General features: G+C 44.1%; 1 long non-coding RNA gene across 1 annotated transcript; it reads right to left on the reverse strand.

Annotated features, from left to right (window-relative positions):
- Window positions 1-545: 545 nt before the first annotated feature.
- Window positions 546-3,667, reverse strand: LOC144229677 (uncharacterized). The gene is made up of 3 exons (XR_013334556.1): window positions 3,197-3,667; window positions 1,600-1,836; window positions 546-1,469 (listed from the first exon to the last, which is right to left on the reverse strand). It is a non-coding gene; the product is annotated as an uncharacterized LOC144229677 (long non-coding RNA).
- Window positions 3,668-10,595: the final 6,928 nt, after the last annotated feature.

Consider the following 10,595-nt stretch of genomic DNA (forward strand, 5'->3'; position numbering starts at 1 on the left):
AAAAAAAAAAAAAAAAGAGAACTCTATTCTCTGGCAATTACTTGGAAAGGATTTAGCTACTAATGGGGACCAAAGTTGCTAGCAGGTACACAAAGTATACTGCCAAGAGAAGTCCAGGCCTGAGAACATTAGCAACATCATTAAGGAAGCTGCTTAAATATTTATGTACTTTCTTATTTTTAACAGAGGCAAAAGAATTCACAATAACCAAGGCTACTTTCCTTTTTGGATGTGGATAAATTTGTGGGCTTGTGTATCAGAGGCACATGAAAAAAAAAAGCTTTTATAATTATTTTATTCAGGGGCGCCTGGGTGGCTCAGTCGGTTGGGCATCCGATTTTGCCAGGATTTCGCCATGGTTCATGGGTTCGAGCCCCACGTCGGGCTCTGTGCTGGCGGCTAGCTGAGGCTGGAGCCCGCTTTGGATTCTGTGTCTCCCTCTCTCTCTGCCCCTCCCCTGCTCATGCTTTCTCTCTCTCTCTCTCAAAAACAAATAAACATTAAAAATATTTTAAAATTATTTTATTCATGCAACTCCTATGTTCATCCATGCTTGTCCAACTGCTAGAAGTTAATTCTATTGTGTGTGTTCTTTGAATAGTTTGGTTTGGAGAATATCATTAGCTCTGATTTGGCCCCAATTTAGGCACAGGGATGAATTTTTCCTAGGACCAGTCTTATGAGTGGACCAAGTAGGTGACTGCCTGTGTGGTCCTAAATAATCTATGACCTCAATGAACATTCCGTTAGAAGAGCATTTTTCTTTAGAGTTTTGCAGCTTCCAGCCTGTGACATACAGCAGGTAGTCATGGTAAAATAATTGAATGTACATATTTACAAGGTGATGATGTTTAAGGATGATGTTAAGAAAGAGGAGATGAGACCAGGGAAGAGGTTGGGGCAACATTTGATGAGTTTCAGAAGGTACGCGATGGAGCCCATACTGTATTGTGTAGACGTGTCCGAGCCACAGTTTTACGGAAGGGGCAAGAGCCCAGAATCTGAGAATAAAAGCATCACCCCTTTAAGAGTGATTTCTGTCCCTTCCGAAAAGCATTGCTAGAGTTCAGAAACTTCCACCGTTTCTGAACTCTGGCTCTGAGAATACACTTGGAGAAATGATTTGTCTTCTAGCATCTTCTCTCTGTATTTTCTTTTGAAGAGTTGGATGTGTGGGTAGGTGTTGTATTTTTGTTTTTCATATGTCAAAGCAGAAAGTTTCCTTTCATCTGATTTGCTTGTCTTTAGTGCAAAGTCAGGCTAATTCAAGGTAGAAAGAAAGAGGTATGGAAACGAAGAGCAGTCAGGTCACATCTCTACGTGCTATTCTGTGCTACTGTTTGTCACTCACCCCGCCCCATGCTGTTGAAGGGAATCGAGCTGGCATCACACATCTCAAGGGGCCAAAAAAGTTTCTCTTTGTAACTGTCCTCAAGTTACCCTGTTTTCCTGAGGTTGTGAAGTTTTGCCTGTAAAATATGAAAGGATCAGCAAATTCATTATGATGATGTTTCCATGACAGTGTGAGATCAAATAGCCACCTTGAAAAGAGGTGGCTTTACTTAAAGGTTAATGGAAGGGCCAGGGGCAAAAACTCACGTTATACTGTCTGCCCCCTGTTTGTCTGGCTCTTCATTCACCTCGCTTAGCAGAGCATCCTTTTGGGGAGCTAGGTCAGGCAGGGCCCCTTTCTGCCATGAAGAGGAGGAACTCTCATGTCAGACTCTCATCAGGCTTTCTGGGAATATCACGACGTCTAAACAAACGTCAGAGTCCCATGTTGAACATACAGATAGATCCATCCTCAGACATGTGGCCAAATAGCTGCCAAATACACTGCAAGTTGTGAGCAAAAGGAAGAAGGAAGGAAAAAAATAGAAAGCGATAAAGAATTTGAAGTAAAACTTTCAAACTTCAGAATATAGGAACATTTTCTGGACAGCTTGTTAAAATGGAGAGTGCGAGGTCTTGGCCCCTGGGTTTCTGCTTCAGTGTGACGGGGCCTCAAGAATTGGGGTTTAGAACAAGCTCCGAGGTGCTGCTGATACTGCTGGTCTGAGGCCCGCTCTCTGGAAACATCTGGTGTAACATTTATGACATAAGGACCGTTTCCCCACAAAAAGATGCAGCTAGCAGCATTCCTAATATGAAAGACTGAATGCTTTCCAGGATTGGAAACAGACAAGGTGTCCACCCTCCACACTTTTATTCGGGATTTTACTGAAAGTGCTGTGTATGTGTGTGTAAGAGAGAGAGACAGAGAAACAGAGAGATGGAGAGAGAGCCGGAGAGAGGGAAAGAAAGAGAGAGAAGAGAAACAGAGAGAGAGTGAGATTAGAAAATCCTAAAGAATCCACAAATTATCAACTATTGACAACAGGTGAGCTCAGCAAGTCTGTAGGACACAAGGACACTTCTATGTATTACCAATGAGCAATTGAAAACTAAAATTTAAAAATAATACCGCTCAAAAATTATTTCAATAAGATCACCAAAAGATGTGCATTTCTGGTACAGTAAAAGTTACAAAATGTTACTGAAATCATAGACGACCTAAATAAATTAGATTGACCACATTCATGAAATGAAGGACTCAATATTGCTAAGAAGTTAATTCTCCCCAAATTAATGTGAATAATCCTAATCAAAACCTTCTAGGACTTTGTTGAACAGAAATAGTCAAACTAATTACAGAGTGGAAATGAAAATGCAGTGGAACTAGAATGGCCTAAACAATTTTGAAAAAGAAGGGGAGAGTTGGAGGACTGACATTTGTTGATTTTAAGACTTACTATGTATCCACAGTCAACAAGACAAAGCCGTATTTCTGTAAAGGCAGCCATATATAAGATGGAATCAAATAAAAAGTCCAAAAATGTCTTATATGCCTATAATCTACAGATTTTTGTCAGAAATACCAAAGTGACTCAACGGAGCAAAGATTGTCTTTTCAACCGATTCTGCAGCAAAAGAATGGATAAGCATATGGATGGAAATAACTCTCGATATTTACTTCACACCATTCACAAGAATTGCCTTGAAATGGATCATGGATCTAAATGCAGGAAGTAAACATAAGACTTCAAAAAGAAACCATAGATGTCTTCCTGAACTTGGATCAGGCAATGACTTTTCAAATAAGACCACAACATCGTAGCCATAAAACAACAATGATAATAGAGAAATGAGATCTTACCCCAATGCACGATGCTGGCCCATCTGGCTGTCGCCAAGCCCATTGAGAGCCAAGGGCGTGTCTCCTCTGGTTGAAGCCCTCGGGCCATTCCGAAGCTTCCTGGACACTCACTCCACAGCCTCCACAGAGGGCAGCAGTGTATGGAGCCACGGAAGGACAAAGCAGGGCCACGCAGGTGGGTCTGTGAAGTCCCACAACTTAGTTCTCAGTACTGGACTTCCTGGGCTCTTGAATTATTAGAAATCTCTGCTGGTGTTTAATAAGCAAGATGATGTTTCACAGTCCTGCCATGAAGGACACCCTACGGAATGGCCTCGTTGCATGCAGCCCTGGGGACAGATGGTATCATGTTCCTCCTGGTACACCTGTGGCTACCAGATTTCCGGACTCCCTTGTCCTTGACTTTGCACTGATGAAAATGGGCTTTGCTCCACCGTCGAAAGCCATACCCAGAAGGCCCAGCAGTTTATAAATCACTCTCCCAGGAAGAACTGCAAAGGATAAAGAATAAGAAAAAACAGAGGCACGATGAGAGAAAACAGAAAATACTAGAAAATTGCAAACACTTGGCTAGTGAACCAGCTATACAAAACAAAACAAAACACAAGACGCCTCATCTGTGCTGTAGATCTGTCTCAGCATCTAGCAGCCCCAGGAGTTTTTATATGATCACAGTATTTTCGGAAGTTTGGTAAAATACATGAGGCTGTCATCACGTGCAGGCTCACAGGGTCTGGGCACCCTGGCTCACCCTGAATCCCATTGGAAGACCCTCTCAGAGCCACACAGTGTGTCATCAATGTGGCAGTGGATGGCGGGACACTTATGACATCTCAGGTACAACCAAATACCACAGTAACTCCTGGGAGACTGTGCAGCATCCAAAGCCTGACCACACGTATCTACGTGAATCGGGGATGAGGTGGCCGGTGTCACAGAAGAGGAAATGCAGGTGAGTGAACACTAAGAATAGAAAAGCAAACTGCTTCAAGAATTATTTATATTAACTACACCTCAGTTGTCTTCAACTACACGTGGGTCCAGTGGATAAGAGTAAGAACTAAGTGACACTGGGGCGCCTGGGTGGCTCAGCTGGTTAAGCATCCAACTTCAGCTCAGGTCATGATCTCATGGTTTGTGGGTTCGAGCCCCGCGTCGGGCTCTGTGCTGACAGCTCGGAGCCTGGAGCCTGCTTTGGATTCTGGGTCTCCCTCTCTCTCTGCTCCTCCCCCGCTCACACTCTGTTTCTGCTTCTCAAAAACAAACGTTAAAAAATTTTTCTTTTATAAAGAACTAAGTGATGTCACTGGTCTCTCCCCGCACCGGGATGACCTCAGATTTTCCCACGGTGGAGAATGTTGGGAATTCCCAGTGGATGCCTACAGTGTGCCACCTGGTTTGGTCTAAATCTGGTGTGGGCATCCCCACCAGCTCATGCAGGGCACGGTCCCTTCTCTGGGTGCCTGGGTTGGGTCACAGTTGTCATTGTGATGACTTCTGCTGTCCCCGCCCCTCCCAGGCAGGCCCCTCCTTTCCCCAGCTCCCCACCACTCTGCAGACTGGCCACAGAAGCAATGCCATTACTGGCACAGAGCCTTCGGTGTTGGTTCTTCTAAACAACCAGAGGATGACGTGGGTTTTGATCCCTGTGGTGTCACTCAAAAGCCTCTAGTGTCGCCTCACTGACAAGGAGAGGTCAGTCCAACACCAGCCTTCCCTTCTGCCCTCTTCTCTTCACAGCCTACAGCCCAGGTCGGGCTCTCAACAGAACCTTGTCAGCCTCGCACATCGTCAGCAGCCATGAGCATGGATGATTCACCCACTTTTGCAGGCCGGGCAGCCCCGTGTCCCCAGATGGGCTTTCCACACCGTAGTGTCACGCACTTGGCGCACACAGCAAACCACACCAGGAAATGGAATTCCTTGGACTTGAATCTTCTGCTCAGCACGGCGCGGGAACGGGAGGGATCGCTCCAGGTGGAGACGAAGAGGTGACTGTCAGCCTCTCCAGTGCATCACAGCACGGACAGCCGCCCACCAGCGCCCATGCTGCTGTGGCCGATGAGGGGAGCAGAGCGGGGGTGGGGGGGGATCAGCCTCTAGGGTGCTTGCATGGTGCCCAGATTTCCACACGGCTCCTTCCTGATCTCATAGTTGACACCCCCCCCAAAGAGCCCCAATGAATGCTCTTCATGCCTCAGCTAGTGTGTAAGCTCACGGTGGCTGAGGTATTTCCTCATGAGGCCTTGATGCACTGCATCAGCATAATAGCTTTGGCATTGTTTCTCATGAGTGATACTATTTTTAACTCACAACATTAAACTTGTAGTACTAATTAAGATCCCAGATGAGATTACCCAGAATTGTTCTTACTCTGGCTCTCTTACTGAAAATGTGCAAAGATCACGGCAGCTCCCTGTTTTCTGACTTGTGGAAAGAATGGTAATATCCTAATATATTCATGAAAAAATGGAAAATTAAGAAGATAATGTTTATTGCATTCTCTGAATACTTGGAGAAGGAATACATGTAAATCAAAATTGGTGGTGGTGTTTAACGGCTAGAAGGATGTGGTCAGCAACGGTTTAGAGTCGCATAGATTTATATCCTATATTATGCATCACACATTTAATTTTTTTAGTACTGATTTATTTTTGATAAAGAGAGAGACAGAGACAGAATATGAGTGGGGGAGGGGCAGAGAGAGGGGGAGACCGAGAATTGGAAGTAGGCTCCAGGCTCTGAGCTGTCAGCACAGAGCCCGAGGTGGGCTGAACCCATGAGCCCTGAGATCATGACCTGAGCTGAAGTCAGTGGCCTAACCGACTGAGCCACCCAGATGCCCTGGGTCACACATTTAGAAACTGCTTTTCTTGTCTCTTAGTTGTACATTTGGACTTTCTTTTTCAATGGTTGTTAATTATATAGAAAATGTTCAAAGATAGTTATTATAGACTAAATACAATTATCTCTTTTCTGGTGTTCTTCCAGTATACAAGGAAATGCCTTAGAAACAGAATTTCAGCTCACAGCTGACTTATCAGAAGCTAGAATCTAGCGTAACATTTTTATTGAACAAATGGTAGTTCTGTGGGATATCTATTTGGAAACCTAATTGTTTAGTAATTGAAATGTGTAATAAAACGATATCACAAGTACATGGCCAGGATAAGGCCATGGTGGGGAAAAAGAAAAAGAGATTGGGGATCCTCTAAAATTAGGCCATATAACTCGTTGTAGATAATTTTAGTTAATTACAGAGGATAGTGAAGTATTTTACTAAGACATAATCTGAAGTGATGTTTTTGGATAACACACAATTTCTTGACATAGTTTGAAAATGGATAATGAAATAAACTGAAATCAATTGAGTAGTGGACAAAAACGGATTCAGAAACTGACTATGTTCTGTCTAAATTAAGTATCTGGGGAGAAAGGGGGAAAGTCTGATCTCCTCGAGATTTTCAAAAAATAATATGTGACAAAAGATATTCCTTTATTTGTTAAAAATATTAAAAGAATAATGTGAATGCCAAAAGACAAAGCCCAGAGATTTAGAATAATAACAATAATCTAAAACACCTTATTAGGGGGCACCTGGGTGGCTCAGTTGGATAAGCACCCTATTCTTGCTTTCGGCACAGGTCATGATCTCACAGTTCATGGGATCGAGCCCTGAGTTGGGGTCTGTGCCGACAGTGCGGATCCTGTTTGGGATTCTCTGTCTCCCTCTCTCTCTGCCCCTCCCAGCTCTATCTGAAAATAAATAAAGAAGCAAACAATAAAAAAAAATAAAATAAAACACCTTGTTAGGAGGTGATATGTAACACCATGTTCGAGTTTTCAAGGTTCCATCACTATCTGGTCTGGTGACCTTCTATTAAATATAACATACAAATTAAATGGCTTTGTCCTGAAGTACAGTGTATAAAATCTGTTCCTAGATATCCCTTGATTCGGTTAGCTGAGGGTGTAGAAACAGCTAACTACCTAGCCATTTACATTATTTTTGTAAAATTCTGCATAAATGACAATCTCTAACTTCCATTTTGAAGTGATTTTAGGAGAGCATCACAGGAAATCTAGAAAACACACAAAAATGATGGTAGGCTTAAAAAAGAAGACAAATCAGTCTTCCTCAAAACTTCACACTTCGGTTTTCCAATAGCTGACATGATGAAGATAAAGAGGCAAGCCGCAGATGTGGAAAATGCTTGCAAAATTATAACCGGTAAAGGACGTATCTACAAAACATATACACGCACACATGCAACTCAATAACAAGAAAATGAACAATTTGACTTTTTAAGTAGGCAAACAACTTTTTGGTAAAGTGAGTAGACACTTTACCAAAAAATGACATGATTACCAAAAAACACAGGCATTCATTATCTTCAGTCATGAAGGAGATTTTTTTAAATTCCAATGACATTCTATGATATAATTATTAGACGGGCTAAAATTTAAAAAAGGAACAAGTTTGGGTAAAAAACATGGAGCAACTAGAACTCTCAGGAACACAACTGTTTCTGCTTCTGAGAAATTCTGGTGGGGCTGTGAAACGGTACAAATACCCAGAAGATCGTTTGATGGTTTCGCACAAAGTTAAACATACATTTATCCTACAGCTCAGAAAATCCTAATCTTAGGCATTTTCCCCAAAGAAATGACAACATGTGCACACAAATACTCATATTCCAATGTTAAAAACAGTCTTATCCACCTTAGTTCCAAACTGAATGCAACCCAAGAGCCCTTAGCCAGTAAGTAGAGAATTTGATGCTTTTCTAAAGTAGAATACTCCTTAAAACCAGACCACACTTACTGATACACACAGCAACATGAACGGATATGTAACGCATTATATTAAGAAGCCAGAAACATACATATATATATAATGCATGATTCCATATATATGAAGTAACAGAAAAGGCAAAACTCTAGAAAAATGGCTGATTGCTGATTACCAAGAGTTATGAGAAGACTTTTCGGGGTGATGGACATGTTCTTTATCATGATTGTGTTGATGGATACGTGACTACATGCATTTATCAAAACTCATCAAACTGTACCCTTAAAATTGGTGGATTTTATTTCATATCTATTTTAACCCAATAAGCCTGATTTTAAAAAGTAACTCTACTTGGGGCGCCTGGGTGGCTTAGTCGGTTAAGCGTCCGACTTTCACTTACGTCATGATCTCGCGGTTCGTGGGTTCGAGCCCCGCATCGGGCTCTGTGCTGACTGCCAGCTCGGAGCCTGGAGCCTGTTTCAGAGTCTGTGACTCCCTCTCTCTCTGACCCTCCCCTGCTCACGCTGTCTCTCTCTCTCTCTCTCTCCTAGAAATAAATAAAACATTAAAAAAAAAAAAGTAACTCTACTGGCTTGCTTATGCAGTTAATGAAAGAAAACTAATTGTTGAGCTCATACTTTTGCGAGGCACTTCACAAGTCTACGAGGGAACAAGAGAGGAAATGTGCCCTCATCATGCATCACAACCCAACCCAACATATCCAGTGAATCCGTACAGATTGTAAGCTTCCCTTCCTTTGCTGCTGCCTAGCACTGAGTCGTGGTCCAGTGGCAGTGAGGGAGGGATACACAGATCAGACCTCCTCCTCCAAGGAGAACCTGCCTTTCGGTCCCCAGGGTGAAGGCAGCAGTTAAAGCAGCATCACACTGGTCAGGGCGTGTCCACGCATGTCCACACACATTCACACATGCCACACAGGGCATGTCCACACAGGCCCGGGCCAGGCTGCTCCTGGCCTCTCCTTGACATACAATCCGTACGTCAAGTCTCTCCATTTGGATTGCCTGAGACTTTTCAGACCTTTATTATGGTCTGAGTGCCTCCCCCCCTTGTCTAGTTCTGCTTCATCATATTTCTTTTCCACAGTATTAACTGCCTGGACAGCATCTGGCATTCCAAACTCCATTGCCTATCTGCTTTGGAGCACCTGACCTGTCGCACTTAAAGAATAACACAGTTGTTCTTAGGAGGAGGCATTAGGCCACGTAAAAGCACTGTTGGTTCAGCAACCATCTTGCATATCCCATATGCGTCCGCTGCGATGACACTGGGGGGGTGTGCGTGTGCGTGTACCCACTTCCAGGCAGGTACACATGCTGTTGTCATGTGCGAGTCTGCGTACAAGGAGCAGCCTTCCTCCACTCGTTGGTACTTACATAAGTACTCCATGTCTGGAGTCAAAATGTCATTCCTTTGGAAGAAGTTTATTTTAAGCTATGGCCAGGTGGACACAGCACATCCAAAGCGCTCTCCAAAGAGAGGAAGGATGATTCATGGGACTTCAGGCCAAGAGAAATCAAAGATTCTGTCCAGAGTCAAGCACCTCTTCCCTAAACCAGCTGCCTGCAAACCAATAGGGCACCTTGTCTCTACCACCCTGTAGCGAGCACACTGTCTGGTTTTGGTTTCCTCCCGCCATCATGCATATTATCAATTCGACACTCATGCCGTGGGATGAACTGAGATACTCTCTCCATGCCGACTGCTTCCTCATCTCTGTCTGGAGAGAAATGGGGATGAGAATGAATCCCTGAACAGCTTACAGATATCTGGCACCAGCTTGCGTGGGGGTGCATGTACGGACAGAAGGAGAGACACACAAACGTAAGATGTTTCCTCGGCACCGTGTCGCAAGTCTAACGGCTCCCATGGATTCACTGAAATCTCCCTCCTTCATGTGAGGCAGGATGGGATTTCTTTGGAAGAGAATTCGCACTTGATATAAAATGTATGCCTCTGGCAAACCTAATGATATTATCCTAACAGTTTTCAAATGTGAGGATCAACAGAGAGCCCCTAGCCATTCCTGCAAGAAAGAACGAACCAGAAGCAGAAACCTGCCTGAGTCATGAGAAGTGCCTTCTTTCTCTGCCTCAAAGGCAGTGGGAGCCGGATGAAATGGGGGAGAAAGAATCCAGGGGCTGTCTGCATCCCACCCTGCTCTCTACAGAAAGCAGAGGGGGTGTAATGAGAGTCCAAACGCTCAGCCCTCCTCTCTGCACGGCTGTCCATTTCCAACCAGTCATGACTGAAGAATTTCAATGGAAAGTGATCTAATGCCCAGCCCGAGGCAGTTTTCAAAAGTAAGCCTTGGCTCAGAACACTGAAAAATCTGAGTCTTGGGCTAGCATCAGGGGTGACATGGTGATGCAGGACCTCAAAGGATGTCACCACGACCTGGTGATGGAGTCCGCCAGCCTTTCTGGCTCTCCTCCCTGCACTGGCTCCCTCCGCACCGGCCACCCAAGCCGTGGTGCTAATGGAAGCTTTGACTTTGGCCCCACACTCAGCTTGGCCCCAGCCGGGAGGGGAACATTTCTCCCTCAATGTCGAAAATGCACGCATATTCTGGGCCTGAAACTGATT

Source organism: Crocuta crocuta, unplaced genomic scaffold (genome assembly GCF_008692635.1).
Source record: "Crocuta crocuta isolate KB4526 unplaced genomic scaffold, BGI_CrCroc_1.0 scaffold408, whole genome shotgun sequence".
Classification (NCBI taxonomy): Eukaryota; Metazoa; Chordata; class Mammalia; order Carnivora; family Hyaenidae; genus Crocuta; species Crocuta crocuta.